This window comes from Staurois parvus, unplaced genomic scaffold (genome assembly GCF_062004578.1).
Source record: "Staurois parvus isolate SC_StPar_1 unplaced genomic scaffold, SC_StPar_1.0 ptg000264l, whole genome shotgun sequence".
Classification (NCBI taxonomy): Eukaryota; Metazoa; Chordata; class Amphibia; order Anura; family Ranidae; genus Staurois; species Staurois parvus.
In genome coordinates this window covers 8,153,447-8,181,421 of record NW_028318060.1, presented here as the reverse complement: position 1 = coordinate 8,181,421, position 27,975 = coordinate 8,153,447, and positions in this window count along the sequence as shown.

The following is a 27,975-nucleotide window of genomic DNA, read 5'->3' as shown; positions in this document are numbered from 1 at the left end:
CAAATATACTTAGGTCCCTTTCACACTGATGCAGTTTAGTTTGACTTCACTGCAGGTGTAGCGCAATGTACCGTGGGTTTGGTGTGAGTTAGCTGTACTTTCCCATAAAGTTCTATTATGTCCCTCCGTATTGGGCACATTCTGAAAGTGCGCCAAAACTCCTGCATGTAGTACCTTTTCTCAGCACATACCACAACAATGCTATATTGTGAATTGAAAACCATAGAAAATGTCATCATTCAATGTGTTCAACATGAAGTATACTCACAGGAGATTGATAATGTAACAAAGGGAGGTGAGAAGGACTGGTGCATGTTGAATCCTTCCCCTCTAAAGATACACTCATAAACTTCCCATGGTCTTCTGTGCCATCTTAAAGACACCAGTAGTGGCTTTTAAGTTAAACAACGTATTAATTTGTGTATTATTATTCTCTTGTTCTCCCTTTTCTACTCTTCCAGGTGTTCCCCGAAGTCTTCATTTAACTACTTTAGCATTTTTTTTACATTTTTGCACACATGTAAAAGTCTTCATTTTTGACCAAAAAAGTACTTTAACCCCAGGACATTATATATTTTCTAAAAGCAGAATCCCTGCGGAATAAAAATATGATGGTTACAATTTTTATGTTGCATGGTATTTGTGCAGCTGTTTATCAAATACAAATTTTCATGAAAAATTAGGATCACCCATCCAAAAATAGGTTTATGTGACAAACCAGATAAAGTTCACTGAGAGAGGGGAATGGAGGAGAATTGTGGTACAAATCATATGTGGATCAGACAAGAGCTCAACTGTTCAGATTTTGGATAGAGATTTAGGTGATGTTGGAAAAGGTCAGTTGATAGGACAGCTGCCTGCAGAGTGTGTGACACTAGGGGAGGTGGTGTCTTGTGAGGTTTTTGTTGGTAATGCCCTCTGGTGTGTGTGCCCTCTGCAGACACTGTCCTAACAAATGCTGGAAAATACACTATTGAGAGGTGTAATACTGACCTGAATATATCTGTTCATAAAAAACTGAATAATGTTTTGCTGATTCATGAAGATTTGGTTCCAAAGGTACCCATAACGGTACAGGTAAATCTGGGAAACAATTGGTGACTGTTGAGTCTGATACCAGAAATAAGAGGGGTGATCACGTTACAAACACCATAGAAATATGCCCCTTACCGTCTCTGGACAGTAATGTGAAGAGGTATCCGGAACCCAACTCAAAGAAGCAGAAAGGTTGATAGAAAAACTAGGGGGACCCTGTTAAAACATTAGAGGAAGTGCTTATGGAAGTACACCCGGAAAAAAAACAGGCTGCTCCTGCTTACAAGTATTGCAATAAATAGATTGGGAAAAAGATTTAATTTAATTATAGCAAAAAAGTAGAGTTGGGCTTTAACAGGACGATATATAGAGGAGATCCTCTCCTGTGCAGACACCAAGGGCAGCTTATATTTGTTAGCCTAAATTGGAAGATAGCAAAGGATATAAGGGTACACTACACTGTAGAGGGAATGTGAATGCGCATTTAGTTATTTAATGTTCAGTACACAGTCTATCCCTGCACACCTGTGACATATGTGACTGTTCTTTGTAGATGTTTCCATATTATAGTTTTCAAGACTTAAGGCTATACTACAGAGAGAATGAATTGCCTATGCTCTATGGGGCCTATTTATGAAAAGACGAATGGCGAACCAGGTTTAATTTTTTTATTTTCTAGGAAAATTTATTTAATTAGACCCTCTGGGCAATAGCTTATTTTATGTTCCCCTTTCCTTTTCTCCTCTACAGATAAATCCCTTGAAGAATTTCTCAACTTATAATTCCCCTAAGAAACCATTATCAATCCCTTACATTTAAAATTTACAAATCAAAATGAAAGTATCTGCATTGGTTGCTAAGAGGGGATTATAGAGAACATGAACCCTTGACAAATTCATACCTGCTGTCTTTCTCATGAATGGCATGTCTTGTGTCTTTTATGTTTCAAGGCAACATACATTATTAGAGGGTCCAAGTGTGCATCAGAGGCAGATGTAGAGTGTAAAAAAAAAACTAGTTTCTCAGAAAATAGGGTTATGAACTGCAGCTACATAGCATGGGGACACTAAGAGAACAAAGGCTGAGCTGCTAATGAAAAGGATGAATTATTCAGTGGCCTCTGTACTGTTTGAAAGTTGTTTTTTTTTCAGTTTTGATTGAAGTTTTTCTTTATAGGACACCATTCCCAAAATAAACATGGTGGCATCAAATGCTAGTACCCTGACTTACTCTCTTGCTTCAATACTTTGAGTCACTTACCCAAGACAGTGATGCAGATAATGACTTTGACTTAAAGTAGATTAACAGGGTACATACTGTATTACCAGTCATCAAATCAAAAAGTTTTTATTCCTGCATATTCCTGCCAACATTTTATTATAAAATATAGAATTGTAAAAGCATATAAGTACCTTCATTTTAATTATGTATACACAGCCAAATAACTGCAAACCCTCAGGCATATATCTCTCTTTTTCTGTGGCTGGTGGATGCATTCTTTTGGCTGACTGATGTAAGGCTGGGAGAAGGTGTAGTACTATAAGGACTGGTCTATGATTGGCACTGCCAGAGCTTCCTCATGGATGACATCACATGCACATGATGCATGCCTAAAGACAAAGGCTTAGGCAACCATCCAGCTGTTACAGGTTCTCCAGCTCCTCAGCACAGTCAGGCTCCTCTTCCACTGTGACTATGGCACACATGCTGATAAATGGGTTCAGAACCCTCTGGTACAAGTGCTGCTCCTCATGCTCTTGGCATAACTGAGCTCTCCAAAGTACTCCGAAGGAGCCTGAGAGCTATTGTCACTAGGTTAAGTTAATTAAGCAATTAACCATTTAAACGCCACCACCACCTTTTTACTGAGAAGGAGGAAAATCACAATCTTGGCAATAACAACTATGATTTTAGAATAAACATCTGCAACATGCACTATCACCACAGACAGACATGTTCACAGATTTATATCACAATAGAACTTCTTTAAGAGACAGGGATTCTTTTAGTTTGCATTAAAAGATCTAGAGACAAATGTAACACTTTTCCAAATATAGTTTAATAATGAAAAAGTTCAAAATGGTGCAATTAGAGTATTTACAGAAAAAGGGTGTTACAAGGAAACAGAGACAATAAAGCAACAGAGAAAAAAACAATAGTTTGGGGTGTCTACTTTCCAAAAAAGGGTAATGGGGGGGGGGGGTATTTTATGCCCAGCATTAAAAGTTTATGCCACACATCACTCACTCTTCTAACCACCTGAAGACCAAGCCTTTTCTAACACTTTTTGTTCAAATGAAAAATATCAGTAGTTTTTTCTAGGAAATTACTTTGAACCATCAAAATGTATATATTTTTTTAAAGCAGACACCCTAATGCATAAAATGGTGGGTGCTGCAATTTTTTATGTCACATAGTAGTCATGCAACCATTTTTCAAACGCGAAAAAGTACACTATTTCTACTTTTAATGCACAAAAACACAATATATTAGCCAATTGTTTGATAACATATAAAAGACAATGGTATGTTGAGTAAATGGATACCAAACATGACATTAAAACTGTTCAAGCCCTGTGCAATGGAGACAAACTGCATACATTTTTACTATCCATAGGCGTTGCTTTAAATGCCTTTTACAGGCTACAATTTTAGATTTGCACAGGAGTGCTATAATTACTGCTCTAGATTTGATGTTCAAGACGATACCTCACATGCATGATGCAACCACAGTTTACATACCAACACGGGATCAACGTAGTTGCACATGAGCGAGCGGGGAGGGGCGAGGGTGCTTCTTTTTTTTTTTTTTTTCAGATATTTTGATTTTTTTTGTTATTTGTACATTGTCCTTTCATTATTGTTATCACAGGGAATGCCAATATCCCTTGTCACTGCAATAGGCATTGACAGGTATTCTTTTCTGAGAAATCTGGGGTCTATTAGACTCTAGATAAATCCTCTGCCCTTACATCATCTGATCTCACCAAGATCGGTGTGGTTAGATGCTTTCCCAATTTAAAAATAGTGCTGTTTATATCCTGAGAAACTGAAGTGATGAAATGCTTGTAGCTTCTAATTTCTGGCAGAAACACCGGCTGCATTCTTAGGTTCCCCTGATTGCACTGTATTGCCTGAGAAAGCTGTGGAAGGCAGTGGGGGGGGGGGGGGGGATGGCATCTTCTCCCACTGCTTGTAAAAGCAATACTGCAGCTAATTAGCCACTAGATTTGCTTTTACATGAAAGCCGATTGCCATCTGGAAAAAATGATACCAGGATGATGTCCTTGGGCTGAATGAGAAAAACAGAAGAAATCTCTGCCAGAGAAAGTGTGTGGTATGCCCACCATTAGAATATACCGCCCTGCATCCACCAACTTCTTATGGTGGGCACACATGCAACACATGAAAAAAGAACTTAAAAGATTCCTCTATTCACATCGATCAATGATGAAGAAACCAACATTTTTTTTTAAATATATGCCGAAGCAAAGAGGCCATCCACCCACTGGCCACCCTAGGCCCCCATGCTTGGGAATATATACTCTTTTTTAACTACGGATGAAAAATCTCCTCCAACAGCGCTGCACACACGTTTGTATATTCTGAGAGCAAGACCCCCTGTTGCTGTCAGAATAAACAAGTCAGTGCTGCAGCTGAATGACATTCCTGCAAAGAAAACAGCAATGGTTAACAATAAAACAGTAACCCAATAAAACAACTTTTTGAATTGAAATTTGTGCCAAAACATATTATAAAATATATGCCGAAGCATAGGAGCTAACCACCCACTGGCCACCTCATGCCCCCATTCTTTTGCATATATGCTTTTTTTCAACTGTGGATGAAAAATTTAATCCAACAGCAATGTACACACTTATGTATTTTCTGAGAGGAAGACCCCCCCCCCCCGTTGCTGTCAGAATAAACAGATCGGTGCTGCAGCTGAATGGCATTCCTGCAAAGAAAACAGCAATAAAACAGTAACTCAATAAAACAATTTTTCTTGACATTTGTGTGAATAAATATTATAAAAAATATATAGGCCAAAGCATAGGGGCCATCCACCCACTGGCCACCCCACACCCCCATGCTTGGGCATATATGCTCTTTTTTTAGCGGAAGATGAGAAATCTCATCCAACAGCGCTGCACACACTTACGTATATTCTGAGAGCAAGGCCCCCCTGCTGCTGTCAGTGTAAACAGATTGGTGCTGCAGCTGAACAGCATTCCTGCAAAGAAAACAGAAATTGTTAACAATAAAACAGTAAAGATAAACCGTAACAGTAAAACAGTAACTTGAAAACAATAAAACAACAACTATTTTTGTTTTTTTAATTATTTATTTTACTTTCTTTTTTTAAAACTTTTAACCAGATGGTAGGGTCTCTCAAAATGTGATAGCCAGTTTCCTGACTACCTAACATCTTTCGAGACCCTGTGCATATTTGTGCCCTAGACTGTGCCATGTTGTACCCTATACTAATAGTCCACCCCTCCCATGTTAAGGTTATAGTCGTGGACACAGAGGGGCTTCTCAACAACACCAGCTGCCATGGAAATTTGGAGGGTTGTGTCTGTGTGAATGGAAGACAGGATGAAAAATTTTGTTTGTCCTTCCACTTCACTTCGAGCAAATCATCATTTTTCAAGCAAACTTTTTCCCCCTTTCTAAGATGGATATTTAGCCATTGGAGAAAGCCCCAGCGATTAGGTTGCACGGTGCCACATGCGCCAATGCGCAAATTCCAAGATTGTATAAATCTCTAAACAGAGGCACGCTTGAATAAAAATTGTCCACGTATAAGTGGCACCCCATATGGAAAAAGGGTGACACCAAGTCCCAAACTATCTTGCTACTGCTCCCCATGTAGTCTGGGCATCCAGGGGGCTCCATGTGACTATCTTTTCCCTCGTAAATCCAACACTTACATGTATAGCCTGTTGCTCTCTCACAGGTCTTATACATTTTGACCCCATATCTGGCACGCTTTCTGGGGAGAAATTGTTTGAATGCAAGGCGGATATAAAAACTAATGAGGGACTCATCAACAAATATGTTTTACTGGGGAGTATACATATCTGCAAATTTGTGGTTAAGATGATTTACAAGGGGCCAAATTTTGTGGATCTGGTCAAATTCAGGGTCACCCCGAGGACAACAGAGTGTATTGTCAGTGAAATGCATAAATCACATTATATTCTCATATCCATGCCTGACCATGACAGCAGAGAACACGGGCATATGATGAATTGGGTCTGTGGACAAATACAACTGCAATTATATTTTATTAGTAATGCCCATGATGAGGGTTAGGCCCAAAAAAACTTTAAATTTGGAAACTGTAATAGGTTTCCATGCAAATGGTCTGGCAAGGTTTGAATTTTGGTTGGCGGTGATAAACTGTTGTGCACGATCAATGCATACAGATCTTCTGTGAAAAACAGCTCCAAAAAAATCAAGGGGAGTAGTTAAATTTGCTGTTTCCACCTGAATTCTGGGTTGGGCAGTGAATGTCGGAAGTATGGGTGCTGCAGAATTTGTGGGCTGCCAATCAGAATTTGCAAGCACATCCAGAAGGACACTATGGGCTCTATGGACCTGTGTTAAAATTCTTGGTGGCTGTGGGACATTACTTGTGCAAGCCACTGCACCAGCTTGTACTGCACTTATGGAACTTGCCAAGTCACCAAGTGATACTGCAGTGCTGGTATGTATGACCTTAGCATTAACCTCTACTTCATCATCTGAGCTATCTGTCAGGGTGCCGCTGCTGTCTACAGGTTTGTATTCTGAGCCTGATTCTGTCAATGAGGCTTCCCCTTCGCTCTCATCTGACATGGTCAGAATCCTGTAGGCCTCTTCACTAGAGCACCTTTCATTGGACATTTTAGCCACTAAATTTATAGGTACCTACTGCGACTCACAGGAAAAAGAGCAACTGGCTGTCAGGGACTGCTTGAACTGCTACAATAAAAAATTACCTGCAAGTGCTAGCAGAGATCAGACCTGATTCTGCGAACACTGAGGTTTTGTGCGCAATGTATCAAGTGACAGTTATTTACTGACACTGCACTTGCTGGGGGAGAAGGGGGCTGGACGCAAGTGTTGGCAGGTGGCGGGGCTGATCCTGCTAACGCTGCATTTTTGTAGACACCATACTATTGTGAACGCTCATATAGTTCTGATCTGATCAAAGATATTGATCCGTTCAGATACTATACTAGCAATGGAGGTTTATTGTGTGTGTGTGAGTGTGTTCCTGGCAACCAAAGGGTTAAACGTGATGACTGATGTAGTGGCGGGCAATCTGACACTATTTGGGAGAAACGCTAACTGACGTTATAGCTATCTGAAGTCACCGGTGACAGTAATACAGTGATCAGTAAAAAAAATCTGTATACTGTACTAATGACACTGGTGACAGGGCAGTGAAGGGGTTAACTGGGGGGCGATCAGGGGGTTAAATGTGACCTAGCTGTGATTTTACTGTGTTTGTGTGTGCTGTTTTTACTCATGTGGATCTGCTTTCTTCTCTCTATGGAACGGAATTAGCCCAGGCAGAGAAGATTGCATCATTTCCTGTACCTGTGTAAATGTAAGCACAGATACAGGAGGATCTGTGATAGGCCAGGGGTCAATCAGCAGATCCAGGCCTGAATCTGCTGATTGATCGCTTGGGCACCAAAACATGGCATTGCCGGGTCGGTGGGCATGCGCGCCCCCGTCCCGCGATTACGAATCACTTATATATATCCGTGATTTTGTGCAGGGAGTCCGCCCTGTAGCAGTAATTCTGCTATAGGGTGAAACTAAACTACTTAATGCAACTCAGCACAGTTTGTTTTTGGAAAAGGGTTCAGTACTACTTTGGTGCAATTCCAGCATGATTTTGGCCCACAGAAAAGGAAAACCATTTCAAAGTAAAATCAAATGTACATCCAAGTTGAACTACATAATTGCACTGAAAGTTATATTAAATCAGATGACAGCAGTCTGAACATAGCCTAACACTTTTTTTTTTACCAATCCTCAGTTTGTAGCCAAAACAAATCACCATGCCCCAAAGATTCAGCCAATCAAGAGAAAATCACAGCCCATTGATTTTCATGTAACAAACACATTCACGGCAAATGGGAAAAGTCGGGTTGGCAGAGTCTTTCCTCAATATAAATAGATAAACTTGGCCAAATCTGATATGTATATCAGTAGATAAAGTTATATTAACCACTTCAAGTCCAGACACTTTCACCCCTTTCCAGTCCAGGCCAATTTTCAGCTTTAAACTCTGTCACACTTTGAATGACAAGTGCGAATGACATGTTTAGCATTTTTTTGAGACAGATAACATTTTCTTTTGGTGGTATTTATTCACCACTGGGGTTTTTATTGTTTTGCTATATAAATGAAAAAAGACCAAACATTTTGAAAAAAAGTGTTTTTCTTATAAAAGTTTGCAAATAAATAATCATTCTTCATAAATCTTTGCCAAAATATATTCAGCTACCTTTTTGGTAAAAAAAAATAACCCAAATCAGTTTATTAAAAAATCATTATAATTTTATAATTTTTCAAAACTTTTTTTTACATTTTAATTACATTTTTTTCTACTATTATTTATGTATTTTGTTTTTACATACTGTCACCCTAGCAGTACAGTGTCACCATAGTGACACTGTACTACTTGTGGGGGGTGATTTTTTTTTTTTTTACACCGATTGCATTTACACCCATAAAGGCTGTAAAAGCAATAATTTCTCTCTGGCTGCATTCCTGCAGCCATTGAGAAATACTGTGAGAGATGTAATTGGTCACAGCTTATCACATGGTGCAAGGCTGTTGTGAATCATTTCACAGAATTCACAAGTAGTAAACAATGATGTCAGGAAGTGACATCTTGTTTACTACTGTTCATGTGATCACTGATTGGCCAATCACTGATCACATGAATCGGGACCAAACACAGCAGTCCCGTACAGTAATCAGTGGACACAGTGGGCACAGGTCGTGGTGCTGCATGCTCCCAGGGAGCACGCACAGGCAATGAAACATTTAGAAACTTCCCCCCACATTGGCAATGCTCCTGTCCGGCCATTTATTGGCATTGGCCGGATGAAAAAAGGCTAAAGCTAGATTTGTTTTGTTTAAAAATTACATACATGTCATGATCTGATCTGTGCAGTGGTTTTGCACAGAGGAGCCCTGATCCTCCTTTTCTCAGGTCCTCCTCTAGGTCTCCTGGCCCCTCCCTTCCAGCCAAGTCTCCCAGAGCAAGCAGCTTGCTATGGGGTCACCCAAGTGGACTCTCTCCTGAGCATCTGCTCTGTGTGTCCATTCACGCACAGAGCAGTGGCTTGGCCCCACCCTCACACTCTCCTCACTGGCTCCCTGGTGGTGATTGACAGTAGCAGGAGCCAATGACTACCATTGCTGTCTCAGCCAGTAAAGAGGGAGAGGCCTGGACATTTCTGGATCAAGATGGGGCTCAGATAAGTTTTAGGGGGGCTGGGGGGTCTGCTACATAGCATGCATGAAAGTAAAAAAACCTTGAGCCTTTACAACCATTTTAATGGTAGATCAAGTCACTTTTCTTGTATCTCTAAGATACACACTCACAAGAGTATTACATTATGTTATGCATGGACACCTCTACCCTACTGCAGTCATAACAAGGGCACTTTGCTTAAAGTAGAACTAAAGGCAAAACCTTTTCTTTCCATTTTGGACAGAGTAGGAGAGTAGGGGAAGGGTTATAACCCCTGTCATATTTTGTCTTATTTTGCTATCTGTGTCTCTATGGCAAGATTTCCCTTCACTTTGTGTCCCATAACCAAAAAAAGGAACTGAGAGGAAACACCTCCAAAGTGAGGAAATCCCTGGATGTCCCCGGGGTAGCAAAACTAGTGTCCCCATTGGAAGATTTTCTGTTTCCTGTTCTGGGTACAACAAAAAATTAGGGATTTTCTTTAACCACTTTTCGGCCACCCGCACACAATGTACTGAGGATGGGCAGCAGCTACAGGACCAGTGACCTACCCGTATGTAGCTGATCATTTGCCAACACAGGGGGGCGTTGCGCGCACGAGAGGGCGCACAACCCTACCCCCCCCCCCCACATCTGCTGTGTCCACCAGATACAGCAGAATGAGAATTCTGGTAATTGGGAACCATTGACCACATAATCACAATGACAATAAAGCTTTTATAAATCAATTTGATTCATAAAAGCTTTGCTTCTGTTCCTGGAGAGCTGTGATTGATCCACAGCTCTCATATGACACAAGGCCAATCACAGCACCCTGTACCATGTGACCAGTCGGAGCCAATCACAGATCATTATTATGTTGAACTTTCATTAACTTAACACATTCATGCAATGCAAAGTTTAAAAAAAAAATCCCTGATCACCCCCCCAGAGTAGTACAATGTTATTATGATAACATTGCATTACTCTATTGAAAGTTTTTTAAAAAAAATAGTAAAAAAAGAAAAATAATAATGTTTAAAAAAACTTTAAAAACAATTATTGAGAGATTTTTTTTTGACTACTTACCTCATGCCCGCCAACAATGTGTGGGCGAGTGGCAGCTCTGGACAAAGCCAAGTAATCTTACATCACTTGCTATTTCTGGGTGTGTGTGCACATGCATGCGCCCCCTGCTGCCCCTTATACCATCCAGGGAGAGAAGAATGAACACAGCACTGAGTAAAAGCACAACATTTTACATGCATACATTACATTAGGACATTTAACTCTTTGTTCACCCCTATTAACCCTTTGATCACCCCATTACCCAGCCAGTGCCATTAGTACAGTATCAGTATATATAATTTTTCACTGATCACTGTATTACTGTCACTAGCGACATCAGATAATGTCAGGGTCAGTTAGCGCCCACCCCAGCCAGGGTCAGCTATTGCACTCATGCTATAGGTCGCTGATCACCGCCATTACTAGTATAGAGTTTTGTACTGATCAATATATTGATCACGAACAGAACTATACTAGTGTCTCCTTTGTATAGTGTCCCCAAAAATGCAGTGTTAGCAGGATTGGCCCCGTTTGCTGTCAGCACTAGCATTTAGCCCCTCTGCTGTTTTTCACAGAAGATTTGTTTCAATTGATTTTGGGTCAAAGCAATTTATATGCACAACAATACATTGCTGCCCACCCAAATTCAGCTCTTGCCAAAGAATTTGCATGGAAACCTATCACAGTTTCTGAATTTAAAACTTTTTTGGGCCTAACCCTTAACGTGGGCATTACAAAAAAGAATGAATTAGTCCACAGACCCAATTCATCATATGCCCATGTTCTCTGCTGTTACTTATATGCCCAACATGGACCAGTAACATACTAGTATGTCGCTGGCCTTTGAGTGGTTATACTGGGATAATGCCTGCAGCTACAGGCATCATCCTGGTATTGTTTTGTTTCAGCTGGCAGTTGGCTTTCATGTAAAAACAATCCTATCTGCTAATTAGCTGCTGGATTGCGTTTACAAGTAACGGGATGGGACTCCCCCACCCCTCCCGCCACCTTCCTACGTTTTCATGGGCTCTCCCGTCCCACCGGGGAACCCAAAAATGCATTTGGCAGTTCCTCTGGCTGACAATAGAGCTGATCAGAGACTGTAATGCCTCCAATCATCTCCATGGTCTAAGAGACTGGAAGCTATGAGCATTTCATCTCTTCTGTTTTGCTGGATATAAACAACTCCATTTTAAAATTGGGAAAGCATCTGATCACAAGGATCTTGGTGTGATCAGATGCTTTAAGGGCAGAGGAGAGATCTAGAGTCTAATAGACCCCAGAGTTTTCAGAAAAGAATACCTGTCACTGTCTATTGCCATCACAGGGGATATTTACATTCCTTGTGGTAACAATAAAAGTGATTGAAAAAAAAAAAAGTAAAGGTACAGTGTAAACATAATTGCAAAAATGCAAAATAAATAATTGAAAAAAATTCACCCCCCACCCCCATCCACATGCTTACGCGCAAAGGCAAACGCAAGTGGCGGTCCCATGGCAGTATGTAAACAGAGATTGCACCATGCGTGGGAGGTATCACCACGAACATCAAATCGAGGACAGTAATTCTAGCAATAGACCTCCTGTGTAAATCTGAAGTGGTGACCTGTAAATGCTTTAAAATCATCGCCTATGGATATTACAAATTTACATAATTTGTCGCCATTGCATGGGCATGCACAATTTTAAAGCATGTCATGTTTGGTATTGGACAAACAAGGCAATATATTGTGTTTAAAAAGTGTATTTTTTCCCCAAAAAAATGGTGTTTGAAAAATGACTGCGCAAATACTGTGTGACATAAAAAAATTTTAACATCCACCACTTTATTTTCTAGGCCCTCTGCTTTAAAAAATATGTAGTGTTTGGGGGTTTTCTAGCAAAAAAAAAGTTTTTTCAATAAACAAAAAGTGTCAGAAAAGGCTTGGTCTTCACGTGGTTAGAAAAGTGGGTGATGTCTGAAAAAAATGTTGGCCCTGAAATGCCAGGATAGTAGACGCACCCCCAAAAATGACCCCTTTTTGAAAATTAGATACTCCAAGGTATTTGCTACGAGGCATGGTGAGTATTTTGCAGATCTCATTTGTTGCCACAAGTTTTTGGAAAACTAAGAAAGAAAACTAAAATGTATTTTTTATTTTCTTTTATTCTTTTTCAAAACCTTGTGACAAAAATTATAGCAAAATACTTACCATGCATCTTATCAAATTCCTTTGGGTGTCTGCTTTCCAAAAAGGGGTCATTTGGGGGTGTGTTTGCACTATCCTGGAAGGAGTGTTTGTACTATCCTGGAATTTTATGGCCTCCGAAACTGTGATAGGTAGTGAGGAAGTGATAAGAGGAAATATGCCCTTTGAAAGTCTGAAGGTGGTCATTGGATTTTGGGGGTGTGTATGTGGCTAGGCTGCCAAATAGTCTCTCACATGTGGTATCCCCATACTCAGGAGAAGTAGCAGAATGTGTTTTGGGGTGTTATTCCACATATACCCATGCCATGTGTGAGAAGTATATCATTTAACTGACAACTTTGTGTAAAAAAAAAATGTAATTTTCCAAAAATTTGTGGCAAAAAATAAAATGTTCCATGGACTCAACATACCTTTCAGCAAATTCTTTGGGGTGTCTACTTTCCAAAAAAGGGTCAGTTGGGGTTTTTTTGTACTGCCCTGACATTTTAGCACAAGAAATGGCATTCAGAAAGTAAAAGCTGCGTAAATATATATATACATTAGTTTGTAGACGCTATAACTTTCACACATACCGATTAATATACATGTATTAAGATTTTTTTACCAAAGACATGTAGCAGAATACATTTTGGCCTAACTTTATGACTAACTTTGAGTTTAATATATATTTTTTTATAACTGAAAGTCAAAACTATGGGTTTTTTTTTTATTTTCTGTCTTTTTACGTTTATGTCACAAATAATAAAAAACCCACTGGTGATCAAATACCACCAAAATAAAGCTCTATTTGTGGGAAAGAAAGGACATAAATTTCATTTGAGTACAGCATTACATGACCACGTAATTAACAGTTACAATAGCACAGTGCCGAATAGCAAAATAATGCCTTGGTCGTTAAGTGGGGTAAATCTTCAGGAGGGCAAGTGGTTAACCTTTAATGTCGGTGATAATGGTAAACAGGACAAATAGAAAGGTGAATCTCCCTAGCTAGGCCACAGGGAGCAATAAAAAAAAAAGACCTGACAAGTGTTCTAATGCCTTTCCACTCTATCCAAAGTTTAAAAAAAAAACTCTTGGCTTTAGCTGTACATTAACAATACATATCAAGACAAAATATAAAATAAAAATAGACATTTCGAACACCTCTGCAAAACATGCACATTTCCCCATGGTTTGTCTCTTTAAAGAGACTGAAAGTACAAAAAAACAAAAGGGAACCATACATAAGACTTGTGACAAAGATACTACTTATACAGTTGACAAACGGAAGTCAGGGGAAGAACTAGTAGAAGGATAAGACAGCAGGTATGGGAAGACATACTGAGAGCCTCATAATTCTGACAGAACTTGTTACCAAATTCTCATATCCTCCCATATTTTATAATAATAGTTCTTACATTATATACTCGGCTAAAGCTTCATTTCCAGCCAAAGTTTAAAGACTGTAGTGTTTTTGAGTAATACTATAATCCAATAGTCAGGTGATCAGTAAAGTAGAAATCCATTTTAGAACAGTTTTTCTGACAACTCATTTATGAAGAATATTTTTTAATTACAATGGAACAGGCTGCTATATCACCCAATGTGCATCGCAGGCACAAAAAAAAATTAAAATCAGGCTAAATTCTGACAATATATTCTGGTGTGTCATTAGAAAGAAGGGTGAGGGGCAAAGTAGTCCTAAAGTGGGAACAAAAGTAAGTCCATTATATACTCCATTTATGGAGTGCAGGTTGGAAAGTATGTATGATATAAAAAGCTAAATCGAGATCAGTGGGTTGAGTGTTAGCATCATTAGTGCGGCTTATGAAGCATTTAATAATACTTCAAAGTGAACAATATTTTTAGTAAGGACCCAGAAACCGGGAGAGCAATGGTGGAACATCATAGCTGCAATATTTAAAAGCATAATAGCATCTTAAATGAGATCCAGACATAGAGAATGTGCATACTCAAATACTTTATATTGTGGGCTAGAAAGTAATATTTAAGCTCCAGTGATAATGTGACATTAATAGTCAGCTTATTAAAGATCGTTGTATGAGTATGATGCAGCCACAATGTTACTTTACAGCGGTGTAATATATTCTTTGTGCTTTCCATTGTTCCACATGAGCAGAAGGTGAGTGACTCCCATGCTCCTTCATAACCAGAAGTAATAGTTATTTCCATTGTAAAAGGTAGGGAGTGAAGGAATGATGAGTATTTATTCCTGGGAAAATGGAATTTAAAGTGCAACTGGAAATTGCTTTGCCTTTAACAGGAAAAAGCACACGTTTGCCTAAAATAACAAATTGCTTAAATCACTTACAGGTAAAAACTGCCCAACAAATAGTAGTTCCATAAAGGTTAAAATAATTAAGGCCATCTGGATCATGGGCTTCTATATAACAGAGAAAAGCGTTTGGTCTTTTACCAGTTAAATGTGTGTATATATATATATATATATATATATATATATATATACTGTACATACACTATATTGCCAAAAGTACTGGGAAGCCTGCCTTTGCACGCACATGAACTTAAATGGCATCCCTGTCTTGGTCCGTAGGGTTCAATATTTGGTTGGCCCACCCTTTGCAGCTATAACAGCTCCAGTTCTTCTGGGAAGGCTGTCCACAAGGTTTAAGCGTGTGTCTATGGGAATGTTTGATCATTCTTCCAGAGGCACATTTGTGAGGTCAGGCACTGATGTTGTACAAGAAGGCCTGGCTCGCAGTCTCTGCTCTAATCTCAAAGGTGTTCTATTGGGTTGAGGTGCAAGCCAGTCAAGTTGCTCTACCCTAAAATCGCTCATCCACGTCTTTATGGACCTTTCTTTGTGCACTGTGCGGGGTCATGTTGGAACAGGAAAGGGCCATCCCCAAACTGTTCTCACAAAGTTGGGAGCATGAAATTGTCGAAAATGTTTTGGTATGCTGACACTTTAAGAGTTCCCTTCACTGGAAATAAAGGGCCAAGTCCAATCCCTGAAAAAAAAAACCCACACCATAATCCCCCCTCCACCAAACTCTACACTTGGCACAATGCTGTCAGGCAAGTACCATTCTCCTGGCAACCACCAAACCCAGACATGTCCATTTCCAGACAGAGAAGCATGGTTTGTCACTCTAGAGAACACATCACTGCTCTAGAGTCCAGTGGCGGCTTGCTTTGCATTTGGTGATGTAAGGCTTGGATGCAGCGGCTTGGCCATGGAAACCCATTCCATGAAGCTCTCTATGCACTGTTGTTGTGCTAATCTGTCTTTAGCTATTGACTCTGCAGACAGTTGGTGACTTCTGCGCACTGTGCACTTCAGCATGCACTGACCTCGCCCTGTCATTTTATATGGCCTACAACTTCATGGCTGAGTTGCTGTTGTTCCCACTTACTTCCACTTTGTTATAATACCACTAACAGTTGACCATGGAATATTTAGTAGCAAGGAAATTTCACGGATGGACTTATTGCACAGGTGGCAACCTATCATTGTACATGCCTGAATTCACTGAGCTCCTGAGAGCAACCCATTCTTTCACAAATGTTTGATTTTATACACCTGTGGCCATGGAAGTAGTTGGAACACCTGATTCCAATGATTTGGAGGGGTGTCCCAATACATTTGGCAATATAGTGTGTGTGCATAATATATATATATATATATATATATATATATATATATATATATATATACACAGTATATACATATATATATATATATAGTAAATATGTTGGGAGGAATTAACAAAGGGTGTTGCCAGCATCATCACCAGGGGCAGAGGTTGTTCAGATTTAACAAAGGGACACAAGCCCAACTGTTAATTGGGAATAATAACTTTTTTCTTCTGTGGTGTCTGTCAGACACAGCACAGAGCACATGAACATGAGAAATCTAGCTCTCTTTTTAGGCTTGCCTGTCATTTTTTTTATGGTCCTGATTTTAGAAAGATTAGGTAGCCTATGGCTTTAAGATTCTATGCTTATTTTTTTCTGCAGTCTACCCTTCCTCCTGGATTTATAATTACCCTTCAATTTGCTGCTGCTTGCCCTTCCCCCTGCACTATGGAATGGTGGGCAGCCCATGACCATACATTTTCCCCTTGCAACTGTTCCTACAGTTCCCTGACTATAATGAAACAAATAAATATAAAAAAAACTGGCTGCTGAGGGCCTGGGAGGGGGAAGATTAGATTATGCTGCCAAAATGGAGGCCTTTTAGATGTTCCTGTCCTTTGCTGTGTGATTCCCAACCATAGCATCAATACTAAATAAAAGAAAAAAGAAAAATAAATGAATATAAAAAATAAAATACAAAAAAGAACAAAAACAAAAAACTTAATCTGGGAATCTCCTACTCTGGGACCACCCAAGCCAGGAACTGTTTAGTAGATTATATTGGGAAGGGTTGCAGTTTAAAGAGTTTGGACAAAGTGGGACCTGGACCACTGGACTTGGAGGTTGTTGTTTTTTTTTTTTTTTGCAGCTCCAGATGGGCCCTCAGACAGAGCACACTGACTGCAGGACAAGTTGTAAGCTCCAACATATACTGTGCAAACTCTGGCCAGCTGGGTCATCCAATAGACCATGGGGTTCTCACTTTTAATTTAGTCAGCATTAGCTTTGGACCCAAGATGAGGCATCCACCACCACTGCAGCTCCTCCTTTCATGGATCAGAGGATGCAAGACATGTTGGTCATCAGAGGTTAAATCATCAAATTCAGCAAAGAGGTTCTTACACATTTTAGGCTCCCTTTGGGATGGTGACAGCAGAATGGCCATTTTACCCCTGTATTGGGGATCTACAAAATGCTTGCAGAAAAGAACCCTGGGTCTTCAATGATCTCTGCCCAACCACATATAACACCTAGGGTTTGGGAGGTTTTCAAAAATTCCTCTTAAAGCCTGCCCCATTTTTCCTCCTGCTCACCATCAGCACCCCAGCCATGCTCCTCATATTCCTCCCTGGCCTTTTACTGCCTATGCCTCACAGGGTTAGAGGCTGAAAGCAAATGGTTGTAAACAGCAGCAAGTCATCCTCTTTATCCTCCTGTTGTGCGTAAATTGCCCAGTCTATCAGGGCACACAGTGTGTACTAAAGCAGGAACAGAAGAGGGATTGTTTCACTAATTTCTCCCTGATTTGGCTCACCATTTCGATTGTTTATTCAAAAGGTGTCAAAATGCTGCAAACATTCTAAATGATGATCATTGACTCAATGAAAAGAAACCCAGCTCTCCAGAGCCTTTCCTTTTACCATAATTGCACAAGTGCTCATTTATGGCATGCAGCTTTTGGTGCAACCTCTGCAGCATGGTCAATGTTGAGTGGGGGTGACACAGATGAGGTGGTTGGCAAACAGCCGATGCTCCCTTTCTGCTAGGAAAACACTGGCTGCGTGTGACCGCCTAAAGTGGCCACAAACCCTTCTGGCTTGGCAAAAGACCTCCAGGAAGCTATGGTTCTTAATGAGGAACCACTGCACCAGCAAGTTGAGGACATGCACCAGGCCATGTACATGTGTGTTTTTTCGCTGTGAAAGGGCATCCAGAAAGTTAGTACTGTTGTCACACAGAACCTCACCTGGCAGATAATAGCATTGGGTTATCCACCGCTCGACCTGGGCTTAAAGAGCCCTGGCCCACTTTGGCTCCTCCCCTCCAGGCATACAAGCTGCAACACAGTATGGCAGCATTTAGCCTTGAGCATTTAAAGGAGGAGGGGGCTGCTGGTTCAAAGGAGTCAGAAGATGAGGCCAATGATAAGGAGAGGAGTACAGGGGTGTGAACTGGTGTGCCCTGTCCTGCATGCTTCTGAGTCTCCAGCAGATTAACCAAGTATGCTGTGTAGGATATTAAGCTTTGAAAAAAAGGAAGCCTGGAAGCTGATTGACTTCTAAGTAGAGCTGCACCAGATTTTGCACTCTCCAGTTTTAGTAAATCAATGTGTCAAGTTAGTAAACTTCTATGTGTCAAGTTAGTAAACTTCGCAACTTGACACACAGAGTCCTGATGAAGCAGGATGGCCCACAAAATGCGTAGACTTACCTATGTTCTCCTAACCATCATATCATCAATACTTTATGAATTGTAATAATAAAATATGTTCTTGTTTTTAATAAACTCTGTATAGGTCTGACTCCTGATAGCATAAACAAAGTCCCATTTATATATGTTTTTCTCTGTACAATACTCATAGGATGATGCCATTGGGAGTCTCAAATTAGACATAATCTATGCTCCCCTCCCATCCTTAGATAATTTCTGTTAAATAAATCAATCACACATCCAAACAAATGTGATGCCCAAATATGGTGTCACATATTCTGTTCATGAAAATCGTACTTTTCTTTAATTCTACATACAGCTAAAAGGGATCTCATAAGCATACAATTTAAAGGATTGGTGTAATTTCCATGTCACCCTTGAGGTTATATAGACCCTTTGCATATTGTATAGCATTTTTAAAGGATAAGTTCACCTTTTGGACAAAAATAATAAATGCACATTTTTCTGTAGGTAAAAAAAATGTGCATTTATTATTTTTGTCCAAAGGAGCCTGGAAAGTATTGCACCAGCGATCAGTAGATTGCTGATGCCATGCAGGTCTCCTGCAGAACTGTCAGAATATCTGCTTGGCGTACAAGATAGACATTCTGACAGGAAGCTTCAATGAACTACTATGGTGCTCCACAGCGCTGTGGTAGTTAATTGAAAACTACAAGTCCACACCCGCTAAGGCTGACGGGGCTTGCAGTTCATTCATGAATGAATGACACGTTCGTGTGGGCGAAGCCCTGAATGGCAACACAGTTTTCAAATCTGACAGAGTACGGGGAGATTTCTCCCCGTATTATCTGTCAGAGTGAGGGGGGGCGGTGGGTGCGGCTGTAGCTATGGGAACATGTTACAGGTTCCACCCTAATAATAAGTGGAACATGCAGCATATTCCAAAGGTGAACATATCCTTTAAAGCTTTTTTTTTTTTTTTTGCTTTTTTAAATGTCCTCCATGATAGTGCTCAGCTCCCTGTGGCCATTTTTATAATAACTTGCCTATTAGTTTTGAAAATGGGCGGAAGTTAGTATCATGAGTCACCCACTTTAACAGAATTTGCTACTAAGTTCGGTTTGCTTATCCTTACTGGTAAATTATTATCACTTACAAGTGAATGCTAATGTTTAGGTAATTTTAAATATACCATTCCTGCATTAATAAAATAAAGGATCTGACTTTTTAAAGTGCTTCCTCAGAATATCGTCAGGTTATGTAAAACATTAATAGCTTGAAAAGTTAAAGATGTAAAATATTTAAGTACAGCTTATCTGTCCTGTCAATGCTAGAGCCTCTAGCACCAATCCATCAAAGAACTGAATGTACTTTTTATTCATATCTTAAAACCAAGAATAGTCTGCCCACTGAATGATAAATAGCGGATCATAATCAGCATACTGTATAATCCAGCTCCTAACTGTGCAAACCTACAGGGGTTACACAAAAAAATGGAAACACTACATGATTTGCAGGTGTGAAAGTAATGACATGTTTCGCCTTGAAAGCGGAAGTGATGTAACATTCTTTTACTTCTCTTGTGTGATGAGACACCTAGCTAACTGGTGGGAAGCCTCACTTTTATTATTCATCAGTAATACGGAGTCATGTCAGAGCTTACTGAGCTTCAAAGAGGGCAAATTGGACATTTTCCCAGAAATTGCATATGCCGTTATAACCTTTGATACTGTACATGGCAAATAAATTGGCAATTTCAATCACAGAGTCACCAGCTAAGCGGCACCAACAATTTACCCTCTTTAAAGCTCAGTAAGCGCTGATAAGACATATTATTAGCAACGCACACAGTGAATGACGAAAGTGAGACTTCTCACCTGTTAGCAAATCTTTATTATTCAAAAGCAGGACACCAACATATAACTAATATTGCATTATCTCTTAATGTTCCATGTCACAATATACTATTTACTATTTACTGGAAAATACATTGCATACTTTGTTGCACATTCCCACATTTTTCTGCTCTGAAGAAATAGCTGTTTTTTCATGTTCTTTCCAGACTGATTTGTGAATGGGAGGTTCTGCACTTATTGTAATCACCTCAGTAAATTCAGTGTTCTAATGAGGAACACTACAATATCTGACATGCTTTAGGGAGTTAGGCAGCTCATAGATGAGTCTTTTTTTTTAGCCTGCTCAATGTCTATGGTTCCTCCCACCTAGCCTGGCACAGTGCTCTGTCCTGCCTCTGCCGAGTGACAGCAGGACAGAGCACAATGGCAGGCTAGGGGGGAGGATCCATGCCGATATGCTAGCCCGCTCAGTGCCCTACAGTAGGGCAAACATATATGGGAAAAAAATTATTGGGGGGGGGGGAGGTGACACCATGCTTTACAGCACCAGGTGACACCAACCCTAGAGATGCCACTGGAGAGATTTAAAGTAAATTGCACACTATGGGGCTGATTTACTAAAGATGTTGAGAACCTGCATTCAAAAAAATTGTGTGACTATTTACTATAATTATGTAATCATGGGAGAAGCAAATCCCTGTTCACTTTGAATACCCAATTGTGTTTTGATGCTTAGATTCTGATTGAGTACCAGAATTAAATATTTGCAATTTACAGTTATTTCAGTGAATTACAGAACCTTGGGGGACCCAAACGGAGAAAGGAAGAGGAGAGGAAAAAGTAGAATTGTGAGTGACACTGAAGGTGCGTTGGGATAGGTAGGATGAGAACCAATGAAAAGAACAATCACGGACACAGGGAGTAAAGTTTTTTCTTGAGGAGTGGGTGGTCAACCATATCAAAGGCAGCAAAAAGGTTCAGAAGTAGGAGTACAGAATAGTGTCTATTGGTTTTAGCTGTGAGTGAATCGTTTGTGAGTTTTAGGAGAGCAGTTTCTGTAGTGTGTTGAGGGCAAAATCCAGACTGAAGGGGATCAAGAACGTTATTCTTAATGAGGTGGTCACTCAGTTGTTTGTGAACCAGACATTTAAGGAAAAGGGGAGCAAGGAGATGGGGCATAGGTTGTTAGGATTGGTAAGGTCCAAGGAAGGCTTTTTAAGTATGGGTGTGACTAGCACATGTTTTAGAGTGTTGGGGAAGGTGTTTGAAGAGCAGCAGAGATTGAAGATGTGAGTTAGAGAGTGTAGGATAGAGCCAGAAGGTGACTGCAGTAGTTGAGAGGGAATAGGGTCCAGGAGACAGGTGGTTGTGTGAGTGATAAAAAAGGTTTAGCAACCTTGCCTATAGAAGTAGGGTTGAATAAGGGAAGTGTTGAGTGTTCCTGTGGACATTGGGTATTAAGTGAGGGAGTTATCTGTAGAGTGGGGATTTCATCACAAATTGTATCAATCTTATTTTTTAAGTGATTGCCAATCTCCTGCAGTGAGTAAGTTAGTGGGTGGAGGCAGCGGACGAAGTTGAGAGTTGGCAGTGTGGAGGCAAGCATTGTATTTTTGGAGGGCAGTTTTATATAGTTAGATGTCTTTGTGAGACTTAGTCTTACACCACCGATGCTCCACAGAGTGGCTTCATTTTTTGAGACTTCTTGTATCATCTGTTTGCCAGGGTTGTGGGGGTTGGGGCCTGATTCTGTGTGTAGTGAGAGGGGTGAGCTCATCCAGGGCAGAGGAGAGGGATCTATTGTAGACAGAAGTGGCTAGATTGCAACAGGACAGGGGTGAGATTTTGTCATAGAGGTGTTCAGTAGCAGAGAAGGGAAGGGTTAACGTGGTGGAGGTCTCTACGGGTAATTGTCAGGCTGTTGGAGGAAAAAATGGTGGAAGACAGGGACAGAGTGAAACTAATCAGGTGGTGATCAGAGAGAGGAAAAGGATTGTTGGAGAGGCTGGATGGAGTGTATAGGTAGGAGAATACAAGGTCGAGGGTGTTGCCATCAGAGTTAGTAGAAGCCTGTACCCATTGCTTCAGGTCAAATGAGGAGGTTCGACTATGAAGTTTAGAAGTAGTAGGAGTGTTAGAATTAACAGGGATGTTAAAGTCGCTTAGAGTGGTTGTGGGAATTTCAGACAAGAGAAAGTAGGGTAGCCAAGCAAAGAAGTAATCAAGGAAATTGATACTGGTCCTGCGGACTGGTAGATCACAGCAGTTCTTAAAAAAATTGGAGAAAATAGATGTATACTGTGAGCTTCAAAATATTAGAGGGATAGAGGGGGAGGAGAGTGAAGAAACTGAAAGGTGTTCTGTGGGGATAGGAGGATTCCCACTTCATCTTCCTTGCATCCACTGGGTCTGAGGGAGTAAGTCCAGAGAAGACCACCATGGGAGAGGAAAGCAGGAGAAGCAGTGTCAGATACATGAAGCCAGGTTTCGGTGACAGCAAGAAGATTAAAGGAGTTAGTGACAAAGAGGTCATGAACAGATGTGAGTTTACTGCAGACAGAGCAGGCATCCCAGAGGGCACAGGAGAAGGGTAGGCTGATTTTGTGAAGAAGAGGAATGGAAACTAAATTGTGTGGATTGCGGCTACTGCTAGATGGTACAGGTGATGGGTGCGTTGGTTACAGTTAAATAAAGAAGGCCCAGGGTTTGGGGATATGTCTCCAAAGGTTAAGAGCAGAAGGGTGCAGTTTATATGAGGGTACATGCCTCAGCATCCTTGGGGTTTTATTAGCATGTAGGATCAGAATTGGTAGGGGATGATGCGCGCAATGATGAGGGGAGGACAGAAGTGAAGGTGATATATACAGATTGTGGGGTGGAGGGGCGAAGGAAACAGAATTTAAGGAGAGGGGACACAACTGTGAAAAGGAGAGGTAGAGAGTGAATGTCACAGAGAGGAAGGAGAGCTGCATCAGGAAATGAGGTCATCTGCAGTCTGGTATTTTGCAAAGTAGCCTGCTGTAAATTTTCCTGAAGTGCAAGAGCAGAAGTGCCACTTAATTAACAAAGCCCACTTTATTGGAAGAATCCAACATGCACCACCCCAGCATGTGCCCCCCAGCATGTGCCTCCCCCATAAAGGTGATCTAAATTTATACTATGGTGGTGGATGTGGATTTGCCAATAAATCGATGAGAAATTAATATAAGGCACACAGCTAGCAGAGCAGCCTTTTCACAACACAATCAAACTGGAAGAGGACCAGGAGGGCAGGGTTGTAAAGACTAAGATCAGTCATAATTTAGGTAAGAAACCTAAAGACAAAATAAACAACACAATAATGTAAACAGGGCTACATATGGATGGGAAGCAGCAGTAACATAAATGCAAGTTTACCTGAAAGACATTGAGAGCAGTCAGTCTGTATTCATTTTAAAGTGGGTGGGAAGCAGCAGTAACATAAATGTAAGTTTACTTGAAAGACATTGAGAGCAGTCAGTCTGTATTAATTTTAAAGTGGGTGGGAAGCAGCAGTAACATAAATGCAAAATTACCTGAAAGACATTGAGAGCAGTCAGTCTGTATTCAGTTTAAGGTGGATGAGTAGCAGCAGTAAGATAAATGCAAGTTTACCTGTGAAGGGAGAGAAGAGATGTTCAGATAAGCAAGAGCGCAAGTGCCACTTAATTAACGAACCCCACTTTATTGGAAGAACCCCAACATGCACCACCCCAGCATGTGCCCCCCCGTATATGCATAACACCATTGTAAAAGTATTAAAGTGTACCTAAACTCAAACACCTAAACCAAATATAATTATAAATGACTAATTAGCACACTAAAAGTTCTAAATAAATAAAATAAAATATCCCAAAGAAAAAACATTCACTTTCACCCTTGAAAGCTACACAAAAAATTATCAAATCTTTTCTTTTCCAAAATAAAATTCATAAAGTATATATATATCCCCAAGTGTAATTCCAAAAGACTATAGTCCTCTTTTTTTCTTCCAATTATTTCTTCCAAAAAATTATCTCTCTTATTTTCACTCTTCGTGTAATGTCCAAATATTCATGAACCTCAGAAACCAAAAAAAGCTCAACATAGTGTATTATCCTTATACAAAAAGGAAATTCGTGCCATTCATTGTGAATTACATCACACACTAAAACTGTGAATGTGAGAAAAAAAAAAAAAATCTCACTCTCTCTCTCTCTCTCTCTCTCTATACAGTTGTGGCCAAAATTATTCAACCCCCAATGCTGTAAAGGGGTTTAGGGACTATAGTGTACATTTGGAATTGTATTCAGAATCAAATCCTACAAGGACGTTGTAACTACCCAAATGCAACTAAAATGACATCAATTGTTTATGTAATACAGTAGTAAATGGTTCTTATGTGGTTTCTTCATTGCCACAATTATTCAACCCCTTAAAGACTACCACTCTGAAGAACAGAGGTTCATACAGGTGCTTTCCATCAGGTATTGAAAACACCTGTGGATGTCACCGAGCAGCAATCAAGCATAATAAGCACCAATTAGGCAGCTTTAAAATGACTGTGATACTCAGCTCCTTCTAGACATTTACTGGTGTGGTTACAAACATGGTGAAGGCAAGAGAATGGTCCAGGAAGACAAGAGAAGAGGTGATTTCTCTTCACAGGAAGGGCAATGGCTATAAGAAGATTGCAAAGATGTTAAACATACCAAGAGACACCTTAGGAAGCATCATTCGCAAATTCAAGGCAAAGGGCACTGTTGAAACGCTACCTGGTCGTGGCAGAAAGAAGATGCTGACTTCGACTGCTGTGCGCTACCTGAAGCGTAGAGTGGAGAGAAGTCCCCGTGTGACTGCTGAGGAACTGAGAAAAGATTTGTCAGATGTGGGTACAGAAGTTTCAGCCCAGACAATAAGACGCACACTGCGTAATGAAGGCCTCCGTGCCAGAACTCCCAGGCGTACCCCCTTGCTGTCTCCAAAGAATAAGAAGAGTCGACTGCAGTATGCCAAAAGCCATGTGGACAAACCACAAAAGTTGTGGGATAGTGTTCTGTGGACTGATGAAACAAAATTAGAACTGTTTGGGCCCATGGATCAACGCTATGTTTGGAGGAGGAAGAACAAGGCCTATGATGAAAAGAACACCTTGCCTACTGTGAAGCATGGTGGAGGGTCAATCATGCTTTGGGGCTGTTTTGCTTCTGCAGGTACAGGGAAGCTTCAGCGTGTGCAAGGTACCATGAATTCTCTTCAGTACCAGGAGATATTGGATGGAAACGTGATGCAGTCCGTCACACACCTGAGGCTTGGGAGACGTTGGACCTTTCAACAGGACAATGATCCCAAGCATACCTCCAAGTCCACTAGAGCATGGTTGCAGAGGAAAGGCTGGAACATTTTGGAGTGGCCATCGCAGTCACCAGACTTAAATCCGATTGAGAACCTCTGGTGGGACTTAAAGAAAGCAGTTGCAGTGCGCAAGCCTAAGAATGTGACTGAACTGGAGGCCTTTGCCCATGAAGAATGGGCGAAGATACCCGTAGATCGCTGCAAGACACTTGTGTCAAGCTATGCTTCACGTTTAAAAGCTGTTATAACTGTAAAAGGATGCTGTACTAAGTACTAAGATTGAATGTCACTTGGGGGTTGAATAAAACTGATAATGCTGTGAGCACAGAAAAGACATTTGTGGTTATTTCATTATAACTGTTATGTTATATTTGTCTGACCTACAAGTGCCTCTTTAATGTAAATGTAAGCAAGATGACTGAATGATCAAAAGCAATGTCAAACTGGCCAAAACACTCAATTTCAGTGGGGGTTGAATAATTTTGGCCACAACTGTATATATATATATATCCTAAATTGTAAAAAAGCTCTATATGTGAACACTGCAATGAACAATCGTGATCCACTCAAGTGGTTAATAATATTATTTCAACCCACTACATCAAAACAAACAACACTCCAACTCGTGTAGTAGTGAATAATTACCCCAATACTGTTTCAATAAGGCTTGTCAAACAACATAAGAGACGGCATCAGACTCCTGGATCCAGATCAATCCTGGGATTCCTCCTCCCTAAACCAAATATGTTGTAAACATTTTCCTGTAACGTCAAAACATTTAATCTCAATAACAAGTTTAAGATGCCCTATATTTTATTATGAATAAAACCAGTGTTCTTCATAAGAATAGTACTGCCTTGATGTAGAGGGTGGCAGGCTTTATATCCGACTCTGAGGGAACAATGACAGCACAAGCCCCAAAATCTTTATCAAGGTGCTACCAATTCTGTAAAGTACAGTGACGGAATCAATCTACTTGTACAAGCCACCTTTAGAAAAGATACCCCCATATCATTACAATGACCAATATTATAATGAATATTGCGGTGCATGATTGGGACAGGGAGACAAATTATACTTCAAACATTGGCCTTCCTGTTCTTCACTTTATATTAAACAACAAAATATTTAAAGAAACAGAACATCACCCATAATATTTTATTGAAAAGACTCATTCAAACAAAAATGTAGGAAAATGAATATGGGTGGGGATACAATAACAGGAGCTTACTTATATTACCAAAATGGTAAAGTAAGATTTGGGACTTGTACACAAAACTTAAAATACAGTTGAAAGCACTCCGCTATCTAATAAAAAAATAACATTATGGAAGTGGATGTGAAAATATGTGCTCTGCAGAATTCATAAACTAATGCTATATATCTGTATGGGCAATTAGCTTCCTGCATAATTACTATTATTCTAGAATGATGCAGAGCTTGGTGGTCAGATTGCCTTTGCATGTTGAACATGCCAGTACTTTTTTTTCTCAGAGTAAGACTGGGAAAGTAAAATTGAATTAAAAAGTTAAATTTCCATTAAAGTACTAAATTAAATAGACATAACATTTTATTACAACTTTAAGTCTCTGTTTAACTATTTTTTTTCCTGAATTAAATACTGTAAGTATGGTATGGTACACACTGATGACAATTTGAATATAGTATAAAGAAGAAATACTATATGAGTTTATATCCAAAAATTCAAATTACCCAGATCAAGTTTTCCATTAGTCACACAGTACAAAGCAGCAGAATTAGCTTCAAACATGTGTTGGTAGTAACTTTCTCTGCTTCCATGTTATTTCTGTATTGTAAAGTCTGCCTATATAGAGTGTGAAGATATAGTGCAGAAGGTTTTAAAAAATAAAAAGTTGAGTACTAGCTTCACCTGGAAGATTGAATTGACATCTTTTTAAAAAATGTCACTGAAAGATCATGACAGGTCTTCCACTGTCATGGACTGTGTGATGTGGTTAAGTACATGTTTGTGTGAAAGGTCAAAGGGCGCTTTAATC